At 44.4% G+C, this 17,723-nt stretch overlaps 1 protein-coding gene across 1 annotated transcript in view; it reads left to right on the top strand.

Moving 5' to 3' along the window:
• Positions 1-3,929: 3,929 nt before the first annotated feature.
• LOC147698896 (uncharacterized) overlaps positions 3,930-17,723 on the top strand; it is a 120,843-nt gene continuing 107,049 nt past the window's right edge. Inside the window, exon 1 of the mRNA XM_086935514.1 lies at positions 3,930-4,736. The gene's annotated coding sequence lies outside the window, so the exon portion shown is untranslated. The remainder of the gene's footprint in view (positions 4,737-17,723) is intronic.

Raw genomic sequence — 17,723 nt, 5'->3', positions numbered from 1 at the left:
GTGCGTGTGGCTCTGTGTGTGTGTGTCTGTGTGTGTGTGTGTGTGTGTGTGTGGCTCTGTGTGTGTGTGTGTGGCTCTCTGTGTGTGGGGGGTTCTGTGTGTGTGAGTGGGGGATCTCTGTGTGTGGGTGGGCTCTGTGTGTGTGGTTCTCTGTGTGTGTGGCTCTGTGTGTGTGTGTGGCTCTCTGTTTGTGTGTTTGGCTCTGTGTGTGTGTGTGGGCTGGCTCTCTGTGTGTGTGGAGGGGCTCTGTGTGTGTATGTGTGGGGCTCTGTGTGTGTGTGTGGGGCTCTATGTGTGTGTGGGGGGCTCTCTGTTTGTGTGTGGGGCTCTGTATGTGTGTGTGTGGCTCTGTGTGTGTGTGTGTGTGTGTGTGTGGCTGTGTGTGTATGTGTGTGTGTGGCTCTGTGTGTGTGTGGTCAGGGGCGGCCTTAGGCATGTGCAAGTGTGCACCTGCACAGGGCCATCAAACCCCAGGGGCCACCACGCCAATATATATCCTTAATATATCAATCCCCTGAGGATGGAAACATATTTGCGTGGCGGCCCCTGGCAGGGATTTGGCGGCCTCCGGCTCTGTTCCACTTCCAAACACCCTGATCCCCCCCCCGCCCCCCTCTTCACTAGCTTCCGCGCTCCGCCCCGCCCGATCCCCCTCTTCCGGGGCCCCCTACCTACGCTCCCTGCCCAGGGCCGCCCTGAGCCTAGAGCCGCCCCTGGTGTGGTTCTCTGTGTGTGTGTGGCTCTGTGTGTGTGTGTGGGGGGGCTCTGTGTGTGTGGGGGGCTCTGTGTGTGTGGGGCTCTGTGTCTGCTAATACTCTCTACTACTCTCTAATGATCACCTATTGCCATTGTAAATGACAATACCATTTATTTATGTTTAAAAAACAAAATATGAAAAAATGTCATTTGCAATGCCAATAGCTCTAACTTTAACAAAGCCGAGGCCATTGCATTGTAAGAGCTTGTTGAGGAAGGGACCAGGATATCATTTTTTGGCAACCACTGGGGGGCCCACAAGCCATATTTGAGGACACACTGGAAAAGAACTTAGAAAGTGGTTTCGTGTTACCTTTGACATTAATTACCTCACAGAAAGTGGCCTTATTGGAAGAGCTATCACAGCAAAGGTCATTCAAACTGGTCGAGAGAGAGAGAGAGAGAGAGAGAGAGAGAGAGAGAGAGAGAGAGGGATTGTGTGTGTGTGTGGGGGGGGGGAGAGTGAGAGATCTGGTTACAAGTTTGAAACATCATAAAATTGCTGAAGGAATCGTGTTTCTGCTGCAGAACATTACATATGTCATGGCTGCCACAGATGTATATTTTGCATGAGGTAGCTCATTGACTTAATAATGTCACTGCAGAGATCCTTGGATCATTTGCAGGTGACCAATTACTTTCCTGGTATAATGGCTGTGAGCGGTGCACTGTTTGCAAACAGGTGTTGGAAGCTGCAAGGTATACTTTGAATTTTGGAGGTTATATTTCACTCTTTTGGTCTTGTTATGTGGCTAATAAGGGATCCATTAAGTGATAATAAGTATTTATTTCAGGAGTGTGAGGATCTGATCTGTCTTGAGAGCTTCAGGGAAGAAGCCTTGACTAAAGGGGGCGTTGACAATGGTGAAAAGAAGTGACAAAGCTTCTCTAGAGAGGGCTTTGATGGAGGATAGAGATAAGGGACCCTCCTCATAGGTGTAGGCTTTGAGGGAATGTGGGATGTTAACGAGGCCTTTGAGAGACCAAAGACTGAAGGATGATCATTGGACGGTGCAGCGTGGAGGAGCGTGTTTCAGAGGAGAAGCGCGTTTGACATTATTCGTGTACAATTGGATTAATATATTGTTATTTCTGGTGTGTGGGGTAGGAGGGGTTATGCAAGGTGACGTCATGTCTTGAAGAGCATTCTGCTTCTGTTGGCTGCCTAATAGGAATAACAGCGGTAGCACAGACAGGTGGGTGCGTCTACGCACTCAGGTGATGGGATGGTAGAGAACAAACATATGCTTGGGATGCACTGTGGGAAGGGGCTGAGGTGTGGGTGTAAGAGCATCAAAGTGACAACAGTGCTAAGAAGCAAGACAAGAGAGCCCCTATACACTAAAGCCGCGTGCACGATAGAAGCATTTGGTAGGTGTCATAGTATTGTGGATTATCATTCAACAGTGGTTGAAATTGCAAACCTTTATACTTCGGGCAGTCTGCATTTGTTCCAGTGCTGCTTGCAGAAGTCAATTTCCACAAACGCTTTTTGTTATAAAAAACATTTTCTCATATAAAAACGTTTTTATGAGATAATTTTCAAGGTACGACGTAGTTGTGTTGCAGTTTTACCCCTGCAAACTTACATTTAGCCATTTATACTTTCGCCCTTTATTTTACATTTGTGAGGTCCATAAACATTACGATTAAAAGAACTCCAAGAAGCAGGGTGTAAAGAGGTAAATGCTAGTCAGCAGGACTGGCATGAAGGAAAGTGTGCCAGGTGAAGCAATAAAAAGGAATTATAAGTCTGCATCCTGGCTTCTCAAACAGATTGTCTTAGTGTAGGAGAACTTCTGTTAACTCATCATCAAAAATGATTTGTGAAAAATAGCAATGAAATGTGCAAAGCTATGAAAAATATCACAAAGGCACCCGCGGAGCAAAGTCCCCAATATATGAATCTTGGGTGCCCCTTTAATTTCGATCAACCCAGTAGAAGAAGTTATGGGGCCCATCATAATTATGAATTCAGGGAGAGCAGCACTGCTCAGTTGTATTGCACCGGTAGATATCACCTTCTGCAAGCAGGAGACATCTCTGGGTGGAATACCTAGGGAGAGTATGCAGGGATCGGTACAAGAAGTCTGATTTACGCGTGTTATTGCCCCAAAACTCATATTCCCTGTTATTCCCCCTCAGAAACTCCTGAGACCCTGGTTAATGTGGGAGACGTAAATAGTATATATGGGCCACACGTAAAAAGGGCTTGTGTGCTCTATTTACAGCTGAGATATGTTGTGTCCGCTCCCTGTTGGAGACCAGTCTTCCTACTGAATTCAAGACCATCTCCAGAAAGAGCCAGGGTTTGCAGCCGAGGTCGACCATTTTGTTCAGTGTACAGCCGTTTTGGATTTCATATGGTGCTAAACTACCAGTGTGCATGTTTAGCTGTTTGCTTATGCATTCTTGTTAGAAGAATGTACCAACTACTTGGGGATTTCACTGTGCGGAGCCCCTAAAGTGTTTATTTTAAAGATGCAGTTGTTAGCATGCGTAATGTTTTAGTTCGGGGGTGGGCAGGGATTCAGCCTTGTTTTAGAGAAAAAACGAATTGTGTCTGGGGCTCAGATTCCCTGTGTGCTAGGGTTATATATGTGTGGGGCAGAGCATTGGACACGACACGTGTACCTGTTGCACCAGGGCCCAGACACACCTGTGATGCCAGTCTGAAAGTATTAACTAATGTGGCAGCGACTGGTGAGAATATAGCATGTACCTGGAACAAACATTGCCTGACAGGACGTGCTTCGAGTTTCCTTCTGATCTCACTTTTTAAATGTGAAAGTGAAGTCACAATCATCGGTAATCCATCCAAGGTGATTTGTCTTTCTTTTCACTTACATCTTCCTCTCTCGTAGGCGTCCCTCCTCTTTGTCGGTGCCTGGCACGCTCGAGTTCTGTAGTTCGCCTGCTCCTGTTTTCTTCGGCCAAGGAATGCTCCCGAGCCTGAGGGTTTTCCAGCAGTTGCAAGGACAGGAGCCAACTTGGATATCTCAACAGAGGTCCCGTAGACTTCCCTGGCGGAAGGGGGTTTCCCTGTGACTTCATCAGTCCTTAGTGCATTCGATGTCGGATTCCACACATCACAGACGGGAGTGTTGGGCAATGCCCACGTGATGCCCTGAGGGATCCTTGCTCCTTTTAAAAGAACGTGCGCGGGGAGTGGCTCTCTTCAGGGGCTGCAGTGACCAGAGGAGAGTCAGCACTGTGGGTGGATGCGACGCTGCGCCTCGATAGCGCCGAGACACTCCCGCGCATTCACGAGGCGCTGCTCACCAGATGAAGGAACTGAAAGAACCTGACGCAGCTCCGGCCCTCGGATGTATCCGGTCACTCCGCAGAGAGCTTCCCTTTCTGCAGTTATCTTATCACAATATTTATTGGTGTGAATAGGGCCGTGGGGATTGTACCTGAGTACAAGGCGCCTGTGCCACTTGGGGCAAAACGTAACGCCATGACAACAGGACGAGTTTTTGCCCAACCAAGAGCCCGTTGTTGTTGACGTTTTTATTTTTAACGCAAGCACAGGACAGCAGTGATGACGTCGCTGGAGACTGGCAGTATGGCTTCGGTTCTGAGCATTTCGGGCAGGGGCCCATGAGCTCAGATATCACTTTAGTTTGTTTAGCATCTTTCTGCGCTGTCAGCAGAGCGGCCAAGGACTGACTGAGCACAGATTTTAAACTATCGACCAATTGTCCAGAGCAAGGATCCTTGGGAAGTTTGTAGGTCTCGGAAACGGTCCAGGGTCTGGGATCTCCTGACATCTCTCCGCCCGGACGTGACGTTCTGGGGCGTGCACCCTACGCTCGGGAGGCACGGCGACCTTCAGCATCTCATGAGGCACACGACGCCAGGGACTGCAGGCTCCCACAGGGTCCCTAGGCGGAGGAACCACTGGAACAACCGGGAGCCGACGATGGGCAGGGACAACATTCAGAAGTCGAAGCAACGTCCCCCACCCCGCAGGAACTGTGAGTACAGAGAAAAGTGGCGGGAGGAATAGGACCTGATCTCAAATGTAGTGTCAAACAGGGCTCTGTGAAGTTTTTATTATGCAAGCGTGTTCGTGCCTAGTTCCCGAACATTCACCCCCCTCAGTTCGCCGAGTTCCGCACTTTTCCTTTGTCTAAACACTCGGGTAGTTTTTCCTCGCAGACTAACAATATTTTCTTGTGAATGCCAATATTACTCTGAGGATAGTTAGTTCCCACAGACAATATTAGGTTTGCTGATTCCTCGCGAGTTTCATTTTGACTCGTTTTTGTTGACGTTGTTTTCTCTTTTCAACAACGTAAAATAGACGCAAAATCCCCACTTTTAACACAAAGAGTAAGACACACATGCAGAAAACTTTACTAACCACAGGCGGTAATCGCCTTATTGGTCCTCCAATCCGTCCGCGATCCTAATGACCCCCAATGTGTTGAAATAGTACCTGGGTAGTTTACTCTGCCAATAAACGCCTTTTATTTATTTTCTTGCAGGTGCGTTCTGACGTCAGAACGTACCAGCAACAACAACATTGCATCAACATTCACTTGTAATAATTTATTTTAGAAGTTTTGTTTTCACAACAGGTACAGACATGAACAATTTTTGGCAAAGACAAACATCGGCAATTTACCAACTTAAGAGCATTAAAAACAAAGTTACAATACAGATCTTCAGGCTGAGGGGGATCGGGAAGAGGAGTTAGTTGCCCTTCCCAAAGTAATTTGTGGATTTCTCGTTACGTTCGAGAGCGCTCTAGGAAGAGGGCTTTGAGAAGGATCTTGAATTTCGGGAAGGAGGTGGTCGTTCTGATGTGGGGGAGGATGAAGTTCCAGATCTTAGGTGCATTTCCCGCGAAGGATTTATTTGCGGTTTTGTGTTTTCCGTGATTTCAGTGGGATGAGTAGAAGCGTGTTGGAGCTTCTGAGGTTCCTGGACTGGCCAGCCCCTTTGAGTTTGGCGGCCAGGTATTCTGGTTTACCTGTGTGCAGGGCTTTGTGGGTGAGACAGGCTGTACGGAAGCTGGCTCGTTGATCAATAGGGAGCCACTTCAGTTCCTTGAGTGCCTGGAGAAATGTGTTAGAATTTCTTAGTTCCTGTGACCATTCTTGCTGCGGCATTGATGGTAGTGGTCAGGGGACCTAGGTGGGATTTTGCTGTCCTGGTCAGGGCTGCGATTCCGTAATCAATTCTGGAGAGCACCAGTGCCTGGGTGGCTTGCTTAAGATCTTTCAGGGGGAGGAAGGGTTTTATTTTGTATAGCAGTTTCAGATTTAGGAACGCACTTTTGGCAGCTTTTGAGATGTGTTTTTTCATGTCCAGTTTGGGGTCAAGGGTAATACCTAGGGATTTCACCGAGTCCGTTGGCGCAAGGGCACCATTGAGGGCGACAATGACTTTGAGTCATTCTTCGATTTGGGGGTTTTCATCTCTGTTAGAAATTAGGAGAACTTCTGTTTTCTCTTGGTTAAGTTTAAGGTGGTTCGCTGAAAGCCAATGTTGGACCTCTTTGAGCATGACATTTAGTCTGTGTATGTCTTTAATCGAGGTGGTTTCCAGATAAAGTTGTGTGTCGTCTGCATAGAGGTGGAAGGGGATGTTGGAGTTCCTGAGAAGTGTAGTGAGGGGTTCCATGTAAATGTTGAAAAGTTGGGGAGAGAGTACTGACACTTATGGAACTCCTCTGTTGACTGGAAGGGGGTCAGACTCAAAGTTATTGATTTTTATTCTTTGTGTGCGGTTGTGGAGAAAGGAGGAGGTAAAAACCTACAAGGCTGTTCTGGACTTGGCCCCCCAAAAATCTTAAGGCAACACTGGCCCTCCCTTGATAGTGATGTACATAGTAAGGCCTAAGTAAAAGCTGTAGTTTGCAGTGGCGGCTCGCATAGGGCGTCCTGCGGGGTGGTGAGGCAGGGTAGGGGCAGGGTAGGGGGGCTGCAAACTTTGACATACGACAAACAGAGGAAAGTAATTATTTTCTCAGTTCCGTGGTATGTCCGAGTTTATTACACCCAACCTGCCCCTCCCCCGCCCCGCCCACCGCCCGCAGCACGCCCTAGGCAAGCCACCACTGGTAGTTTGACATTGTTGAGCCATCCCACCGCGCCACACATAAGTAGACGCTGAAGGATCCAATGTCCCCTTTGGCCAGGGGTTTGGTTTTCAAAATATAATATTGGCACAGGGTTGCAATGACAGTGATTTACTGTTGATGGAATTATAACTGTTGTTATCAGTATGTTTTGGGCTACGTGGGTTATCATTGGACAAGGACTTCATCATACCCCCTCTCTTCAGCTACATTTGAACTTTAAGGTAATGTATCTGAGAGCGATGCCTAGAGGTGGGCGAGTCAACAGATTAACAGGGAGAGCTGAGCTAGAGCCGAGCTAGAGCCAAGTGAATGGTCTGGCTCTGCTCTTAGAGTCTGTGCACAAGCCCAGGCCTGAAAATATTTGGTTTGTAAATCATACAACAAACATCACGTAAAAGATGATAAAGCCTCTTCAAAATTAAAAAAGGGTATTTCTTTAACAGGTGGAAGCTTTGATATTAATAGGGCACATTATAGCAATGGAGTGAAAAGTACTTATTAAGAGTGATTTTTTTTTACTACTGTTTGTCTGAACACACACACATTTGAAAGTGCTTTCATGTGTGATAATGAAGAAAAAAGGTTTTAGTGAAATAAAACACTTGCCTAAGCTCACAAAATTTGAGCTGGAAGCTTAGATTTATCTGTTTTCTGGTTTCATTTTCTACAAATCAGTGAGTAAATGGATTTTAATTTGTCTTCCCCTACGTTAGGGCTTTCTTTTTACCTCTTGGTTAATTTTTCTGCAGTTTTCCATATAGCCAAACTCCACCCAAAGGAATTGGAGCACTTCAAATGAGCACCAGTCACATAAACAAGGTCACACACATCATTTATGAGGAGATTAAGTGAATTGTCCAAAATCACAGGATGTTGATCTGATGCCAAGACTCAAACCTGGTTCTACAGTAACACAGTCTGCAGCTCTGGGCCGAATGCCACATCCTGGGCAGATAGAGGAAGGCAGGCAGAAACCACGTGAAAGAGCAGCTCATGAAATGTTTGAGGTTCCAACAGAGCCACAAGCTGAACCAGAGCCGGCTTCAGGCTCAAACCTAACTTGAGCTTTCAGCGTCTCCCCCACCTTTAGTAATGCAGCAGCATTGATGACTGAAATAGCTTGCATTAATCTTGAAAATTGCAAAATTAATAGAAATTGTAACAAACATTTTTTTCTGGGAGGACATTACATACATGGAGTTAGCTCGGCAAATTTTTAGTGTTGTGAAAAGAGCCACTGTTGTGGTACAGTGAAAGCACAGGGGTACTGACCAGGCAGGAAAGTGTCTCTAAGTAGGGCAGACTGGTGGACTGCGCTCCAGGGTATAAATCATGGCCACCCACAGGTGCTGCAAAACCCTCAAATAACAAATAATGAAGGTAGAAGCAACCCCAAAGGAAATAGTGTTAAAATAAATTAACAAATTGTAATATTAAAAAAGTATATACATCACATTTTAATGTTAGAAAATAAATGTAAATTATAAATAAATATTAATTTACTTTACATAATATAAATGATAAATAAATATTTTACTTCAAACAATTCAATGACCTTTTGTCAATTTAAAAATAAATGTAAATACATTTTTTTGTAAATTTTAATTACATTAAATGTACACATAACTTTTAGTAAGTTTTATATGTGATAAATAGCTATAACAGTTTACTTTTGGAGGATTACATTATTATACTTATTAAAAATCATAAAAAATAATTGTAGGTTAATTTAATACACTTAAATTGATCAAAAATGAATTTAAAACTAAGGGGGTCATTAGGATAGCGGACGGACCTACATCCGTCCGCCACCCCGAGGTAGATGGACTGTCCGCATGGGCAGCGGCGGTCCCTCCATGCAAATTAGGATGTGACCGCCACCCTGGCGGTCACATCCCGTACCTTTAACCTTGCGGCGGGTGCTGCTTGAAGCAGCACCCGCCGCAAGGTTAAAAATGCATATATTGCATTTACATGCACAAAGCGGTAGGCACCGTGCGGTGCCTGCCGCTTTGTGCATGTAAATGCTGGGGGGTACCATAGGTACCCCCCCCATGTGCATCCCCCACCCCCTGACACCCTGGGGGCCCGCAACGGGCCCCCAAACACCAAAGACCACATGCTTTTCCACGGCGGAAAACCCGCCGTGGAAAAGCATGTTTCCGCAGGCATCCTAATATGGCTGGTGGTGTCTGATAGACACCGCCACGATATTAGAGCTTTCCCACCGCGGGACCGTGGTGGAAAAGCTGCGGACGGTCTTCCCGACCCCCCTGCCATCCTAATCTGGCGGGGGGTCTTTTCAATCACCGCAGCAGTGAATCCACATCCTCCGGGCCGGCGATGGCTTCCGCCGGCCCGGAGGATGCGGATTCACCGCAATCCTAATCGGCCCCATAGTTATTAGTGCAGTATCAATTTTCTAAATTAAAACACGTAGATAAAATAATTTAACATTAAAATGTAACATACAAAAATGTTTCTTTATTTTTATAAACTTTAATACAATGTTTTAATTTCCCTATACTTTACCAATGGGGGAACTCTGTCCTTAATTGCAAATGTGTCCACCAAGTGTGCCAAATTTTAAATACATTTGAAAAATCACTACTAGTGGTAACTTTACAGTCATATTTCATAAAGTCCTTTGCAATCACCCTGGACAAAAACATGTAATTGAAGGACCACATCAACAACTCTGCCAAAGGAGCGCTTTGCACACTAAAATACCTCAAGAAAATCAAACCATTCATTCCCCCTGATAATTTTAATATGGTAGTGCAATCTCTAGTCCTCTGAAAACTGAATTATGGCAATGCCATCTTCACAGGAACTACAAAAATTCACATTGCCCCCCTAAAAACAGTTCCTAACATGGTTGTCCAGCCCCTCACATGTTTTAAATGGTTTGAGCACATCTCACTGGCCCTCAAGAACCTCAATTGGCTTCCCATCAAATAAAGATGTATCTACAAAACTGCTTGCATCACCTGCTTGCATCACCCACAAAGCCCTTCCCACTCATAACCCCAACTATCTAGATACTAAGCTTTCGAAAGCAGGAAGAGCCAGGACACTGAGAAGCGCCAATTCACTTCTTCTCATACCACCCAAACTGAAAAAGAAATCCTCCCAGAAACGCTCATTCTCTGGAAATGCACCCAGGATCTGGAATTCACTCCCTAGAGATCTCCGCTGCAGCCCCTTCTTTTCCTGCTTCAAATGGGACCTTAAATACCTACTGCTCAACAAATACTTTAATACCTACGCAAACTGAGTTAGGTTCCCAAACCACACACCCAATCCGACTAGACCAGTTGCAGTGGTCGATTTATCATTTCAGCTGTCTACTATGCCATTCACTCCATTCACTTATGCTGTTCTAATGTCCTCATATTATAACTATCTTGATTGCCTAACAATTTTCTTTCTCTGCATATATGTATGTACTACAATCAAACGATCTTTGCATTATATGTAAAGTGCTCTGATACCTTCGGCTCTAGCTAGCACTATATACAACCTATAAATAATTACATATTTAATGTCTGTACTGAATACATCCCCTAATTCAGCGGGCAGGAACATGTAAGTCTACACTGGGTATATTTACACTTATTTTTTTTTTAAGTTCAAGAAAAATGTTATTGATAAAAATGCAAAGTACCATAAACAATATAAGAGTAGTAAAGGGGGATTAGAGGAGGGAAAAAACAAAACAAAACAAAAACACTCAGAGAAAATATTACAATAAAGTCAATGGCAAAGAACAAAGCATGGGCAATACAATGAAGCATAAATAATATGATGGTTATACATATATCAAGTAGAATTATTCAAATAACAGGTGAAAACGAAGGTAAGAAGGAATGCGAAGGGTATTCAGGGTGGTTTGAGGACTTCTTGCTGGGTAGTTTTTGGACGAAAAGAACGTAGAGCACAATTGTCTAGGTACAACGTAATAGGAAGGCATAGTTCAGCACGCTTAGCAGCCATGTTAATAGGGAAGACAAAAGTAGTGTCTAACCTATGGTTATGGCAAACATTATACCACCATGCTTTAAAGGAAATGCCGGAGGAAGCCTTCCAATTAATAGTGATCTGCTGAAACGCTACAGCTAGCAATAAGTCAACAATACGAACAACAAAGTCAACATCAGTCCAACAAGATAAGAGGCTTCCCAAGAAGATGTGAGCATAGGAGAGGGGTATGTGAGTACAAAAAATGACATTAATTTGAGCCCACACCTGTATCCAAAACTCGTGAACAGACTTGCAAGTGAACAGCATATGAAATAGGGTAGTATGCAGGGAAGAACAGGACCAACACACATCTGGGATAGCGGTAAACCTCTTACTGAGGGTGAAGGGCGTGTGTAGCAACCTATTGTAAATGAAATATAGAGATTGCGTCAAGGTTGCTGCTCTGGACGATTTACGGATCTTGGTCCATATTTTGTCACACACGGGGATTGCCCAAGTAGTGTCGAAATCCTGTTCCCACTGTTCCTTCACCCTGGACTTGGGTCTAATGGAGCCATGAGCATGAAGATATTTGTAGAGAGCTGAAGCCTTGGGGGCAGTACGGAGAAGAGAATGGAGTAGTGTAACGCATGTGGAGGAGGGGTGAGGTATCTGTGCTTGCAGGAGCTGGGTATAAGAAGTCATCACCGCTGCTTTGAGTAAAAGGTACTTGGGAGCGAATGATGCAGGTAGATCAAAGGAAGAGCACAGAGTCGAGAAAGGGAAAAATGTCGATTGTGAAAATAATTGCGAGACCCAAACTAAGCCTTTTTGTCTCCAGGACTTCCAGTAAAAGGGTTTATCATGAATTAGAAGATGTTTGTTATGCCATATTGTGGAAGAGAGAAGGTCAGCAATGGAATTAGGAGGGGAGGGCTTGGAGGAGAGAAGGAGCTTAGTGGTAAATTTGTGGATAGGAGTAGGAATCGAAGAAGGCTTGCGGGAAAAGGGCAAGTACTCCGCAAACGAGAAGGGAGAAAGAAAAAGGCGCTCCTCCTTAGCCCACAAAGGATAAGGAGAGGTAGGGTCCTGTAACCAATGAGAAGCTTGGCGCAGCAGGAATGCTTTTTGATATGCTGGGAAATCTGGGAAGTTTACTCCGCCCTCAGATGCAGGATGAATCAATCTAGAGAGGGACATCCGGGGCTTCTTGTCGTTCCACAGAAAGGAAGACAGGATCTTGTTAATTTTCCTAAAGAATTTAGAGGGAATAGGCACAGGGATATTAGAAATGGTATAAAGGACTATAGGAGACAGCATCATCTTGATGGTGTCGAGACGACCCCACCAAGACAGGTAAAGAGGGTGCCATCTGGTAGTTAAATCCGACAGCTTTTGAATACATTTAGTCAGGCAGAGGGATACCGTATCGGAGATGGAAGGGGTAATGTGGAGACCTAGGTATTTGATATGCGTTGGGCTCCAAGAGAAATTGGAGGCACTGAAGTCGGTCTTAAAGGTAAATTTCGTCAGGGGCAGGTAAATACATTTTTTTGTAAATTTTAATTACATTAAATGTACACATAACTTTTAGTAAGTTTTATATGTGATAAATAGCTATAACAGTTTACTTTTGGAGGATTACATTATTATACTTATTAAAAATCATAAAAAATATTTGTAGGTTAATTTAATACACTTAAATTGATCAAAAATGAATTTAAAACTAAGGGGGTCATTAGGATAGCGGCCGGACCTACTCCCCCACAAATCTAGAACACCCCCAAACAGCCCCCAAAAAACATGCAATACTGGTATATTCAAAACATGGCAAATTGCGCTGTTCACAAAACATTGCTGTTTTCAGCACTTCCACTACTTTGATCCTCTTGAAACTCACCTGGACAGTCACTTGTTCCAGCAATTCACAAGCATCTCAGCAAGGCAGAACAAAATCGAACCACTGCGCTCTTTGAAGAAGAAGAAGAAGAAGAAGGTCTACGACTAGTTTTCACTTAGTTTTCACCCAAACACACGCACCCGCAAAACACCCAAAAAGGCCAAAATTCTGCCAATTCTAGACCAAAGAACACCAAACCCCCCTAAAACATTACCAACATCATTATGAACGAGCCTGCATTGGGCCCGAGCCCTAGAATCAGCGTGAACCATACCAACTTAAACCCCAAAACCCTAGTAAATCTCACTGAACCCTAAACCGTAGATATGCTTTGTCTGTCTGTGTCAAAGAGCCTAGGTAAGCTACATCAGGAGGATGGTTCACTCAGTGGTGCCTGCCTTGACCGTCTGCATGGCCCTGCCGCAAGCATGGGCCAAAAATCAGTTCCGCTCAAGAATTTGCTATTTTTCGGTACTTTTGCGAGATTTGCGAAATACCGAAAAACAGCAAATTTTGCAAACATAACGGATGTTTGGCCCAAGCTTGAGGCAGTGCCATGCAGAGGGTCAAGGCAGGCACCACTGAATGAAGCAACCTGATGTAGCATACCTAGGCTCTTTGTCAGACAAAGCATATCTAATTGTATGCAGCAAGCCACATAGCCCCAATTTTACATGAACAGCTGTCTGGAGTGGACTCTGCCTTGCATAACAAGAACAGTACACTGCCTCGCCCTCGACCAATACGTACCACGAATAGACAGACATGTAGTCCTGCTGTAGTAGTTGTTAAAGACTGGTTTACCTATTTGCCACTCAAGAATTGGCCATAGTTCTTCTGTAAATCGACGTTGATGATCCATCCATCCCAGTGAGTGACTGTAAAGAAAAAAGATATACTATTTAATCAATCATCATGGTATATTGGCAAGTGAGTCCGCTCCAAGTACATTTTGCATATTTTGTGAAATGCAATATAGTGGCCCCTGAATTTGAAGTACAATTTTAATTAAACAAGGAAAAAAAAAAGAGTAGTTGACATGAGTTACAATTACTGTGTGAAAGATTAAATAATAACTAAGACAAGACATATGAATCATCATTTCATGCACAAAAAACAAACAGCAATTTGTTTCATCAGAGCCAGACAGCCATTGCTGTCCAGTGCATGCCATCTTCTCAATTATTCATTACCTGTTCTACTTTTTGTCCCCATCTTCTTTCGAAAGTGAGGGCCCACAAGGCAGCCCTCCTGTCAATATCAAAAGTAACTCTGTCAGCAATCAGCAAGCATGTAGTCAGTCAGGTAATTTCAGTCCCACTTGAGGGGACTCGGCGTAATCCATCCATCTGCCTTGAGTGAAATGGATAGGGGGAGTCTGGAGGAGGAGTATAAAGGAGCATGACTGAGTTGTGAACTTGTGAACCTCAGGAATGCAGACTGCGGCACCTTCAAATCAATAAGGAATATAAGATGAAGACAGTGCTGCTGATGGACTTGTTGTGATTAGGTGATTAGAGTTTTGTTGTGGTAAATGTTGCAAAACAAAGAAAAACACACATGAATAAAAGTGAATAAGGACGAAAAAAAGGAAGTCATTTTCAGGGCTCGGTGTCAGGGAAGTAGAGCTCATCCTCCAACTCCATGAATTGAGACGGGAGTAGGTCAGGTAACTGAGAAGAACTTCTGTCACCTAAGTCGGTGTCCTCTTCTTCCTGCGTGCATTCACGTACTTTGTAATCTGGTGGTATCAAGTGCTGATTCATCTTGATCAGTGTTAACCTCTCCACATTTTTGGCAGAGAGGCGGGTCCTTTTTGAAGTTACAATGGCACCAGTAGCACTGAAAACACGTTCAGAAGACACGCTTGCGAGTGGGCAAGACAAATAATTTATAGCCAGGTTGGTGATCAGTGGCCATAGAGCCATTTTCCTGTACCAATACAGCAATGGGTTCGTATTAACAAAGACCTGTGTTGGGTCATCCAGATAGGCCTGCACCATCAACTCAAGGTTCTCCACGGTTGCTCCACTTTGCGTACCATCTGTGGCCTTCTCAGCAGTGGAACGAACAAACCCTTGATGAGTTAGCCAATCCGCTTCCGACAATATTATGGGTGGGCCTGGTGCAGGTGAGGATGATGATAGGGTTGCTGCTGGTGTCGTTAACGGCTATGAGGGAAAGTTACTCCCTTTGCCCACAGATTCAGAAGTGGAACTTGACGCTGGATCGTCTGCTGATTCAGTTGGACTTCTGACGGCTCCTTGAATTTTCTGCTGATATTTTTCGAACCGACTGGCTGACACAGCTATCCAATGTTTTTACTTTGAAACATCTGCCTCATCAAAAGCAATGAATGCTTTTCTGGCCACTGCCTTTTTGTACCGTGAATACAGAATAGTGGCACAAATATAATGTTGTTCTGTATGTATCTTTTGAAGCCTTTCATTGGCAACTAGGCGTCTCAATAAGTTCTCCGCCAACAGATATGCAGCTTGCTTTCCACCATCATCTCTCAACGTTGAAGACACCGCCTTCAGTTGGTGCTCTAGCATGCACAACAATGGGATAGCTTTGCTCAAAGAACAGTCCTCCCTGCTGACTTCACGGGTGAAGACCTCAAAAGGACGAAGCATGTCTGCATGTCTGTCAGGCTTTTAACTAGCTGCCATTCCTCCAACTCTAGCCTCATGTCATTAATAGCAGAACCTACTGTGAAGATATAGTAATTGATTACCATGCACTGTTCAAACAGACTCTCAGACAGAGCGGCATATTATCAACAAATAGCGATATTTATTGCTAAGTAGGGTTAGCGGCAATTTTTTTATCGCCGCGCATCACCGGATTTTATCGCTGAGATAACGTGCTATTAGCAACGTTTATCTGAAAAGCGATAACATTTCCGGCGACAGCGGCGAAATCCGTGAATATGGCGATATTCACGCATTATCGCTAACAGGGTCTTAGCCATTATATCCACCTCCCATTGGATATATTAGCTAAGAACTGGTCTGAGCAGGCGTTAGTTTTTGGAGATATTCGCGCATAGCGCAAATATTTCCATCGCTACGCCTGTGTTGGTAATAGGCGATAGCGATGTTAGTAACTGCTTTCAGTCGCTAACAGGTTGGGTATGCCCACTTTGCATGTCGTTTGTGATAAATATCGCTGACATGCAAAGCGGGCCCCAAACCGCTCGCTATCGCCTACAAGCTGTCGCTAACTGCTGTTAGCGACAGCTTGCTAATAGGGCAATAGAATTATCGCGGCTTAGTTGCCGAAAACGGCAGCTAAAGCGGTGATAATTTCCTTGGGATTTCCTTTCAAGGATAACACTTGATTTGCCCTAAACTTTCAAGGATAACACTTGATTTGCCCTAAACGTTGACTCAAAGTAATGCATAGTAACTATATGTACTTCTTAAGTTTTTTTGCATCAATGGCGTTTTATATGGGTGGAACACAAACATTCCAATGCAACCAGCCATGGTTATCAATGCTATCTAGTAGCAATAATGTGAACAAATAACACCTCTTTGATCTGTTGCCATTTAACAGCAATAAAAAGGAGATATGTTTTTATTTTCTGTCTTTATGGGGAAATGTACTAATTCTTGATGCAACACAGCTTTGCTACACTATGTTGCATCAAAGGGAAAGAGATAAAGAGCAGCATATCTACTAAGAAATGGTAAACAAAGTTAACCACAAAACTTTTTTAGCGCAGGGAATCACAACGCGGTCGTTACAACGACCGCGTTTTGATTCTGCATACCATTACTCCGCAAGTCTGAACAACGACGTGCGGGGGGGTTGGATTTAAAATCCAACACCTTCCCTCGTGCCCGCACAGACTGGAGTTGGAATAGTAAATTATACTATTCCAACATCCAGCGCCCTCCCTCCGCAAGTCGTTGTTCCCACTTACGGAGTAAGGGTATGCGGAATCACAACGTTGTCGTTGTAACGACCGCGTTGTGATTCCCTGCGGTGGAAAAGGCTGCTGAATAACGTCATAGATTCCTAAGAAACGGTGCTATATTCCTCTTCTCTCGCGCTGTCACACTTTAAGCTGCTATGCACCAGCACACACCCTTGCACCATAGTGTGATATTTGTAGCCTACATTTTGTACTGATAAAGGATTGTCCCAGTACAAAAGCTATGTTTTAATACTTTCCCAACTTCTCTATGTGCTGTACAATGCAGCACATATGCAACGTTTGGAGTACATGGAGAAAGTAAATAATTTCTCCTCCATTACGCCTGCCTTGAGGTGGTGTAAGGTTTTTGAGCAAATTCCTGGTCACAATTGTGAGTATCTAGGAATTTACAATAAATTCCATGGGTGGGTGCATGGTAACGCATGTGCGTCATTGGTGTCATAGAACAGTAAGGGGCATATTACCAAGGGCATTATCGCCGCATTAGCGGGACTTTTTCACGCTAATGCGGCGATAATTTTATCGCCCTATTACCAAGCTGTCGCTAACACCAGTTAGCAACAGCTTGTAGGTAATAGCGGGCATTTAGGGGCCCACTTTGCATGTCAGCGATAATTATCGCTAATGACATGCAAAGTTGGCGTGCCAAGATGTTAGCAAGAGCGTGAATATCTCCAAAAGCTAACGCCTGCTAAAAGCAGTTCTTAGCCATGTTATCCAATGGAAGGTGGATAACATGGCTAAGAGCATTGTCACGATAATGCATGAATATCGCTGATTTTTCAGCGATATTCATGCATTTCGTAGGATTTTTACTGCTTTTGAGATAAACCTTGATAATATCAAGGTATCTCAGCGGTAAAAATCCTCGGTGTGCGGCGATATTTTTTTCTCGCTAACCAAGCAATAGCGATAATTATCGATATTGCTTGGTAATATGCCCCTAGGTTTCCTTGACAACAAGTATTAGCAAAGCTCCCCTGAGGTGGCTGCAGAAATCCTCTTTGCACTTCGCTGGCTTGTCTACAACATCCCAATAGAATCATCCAACCTATCGACTTTGC

Source organism: Lissotriton vulgaris, chromosome 8, assembly GCF_964263255.1.
Source record: "Lissotriton vulgaris chromosome 8, aLisVul1.2, whole genome shotgun sequence".
Lineage (NCBI taxonomy): Eukaryota > Metazoa > Chordata > Amphibia > Caudata > Salamandridae > Lissotriton > Lissotriton vulgaris.
This window is presented reverse-complemented; position numbering and strand designations above follow the sequence as displayed.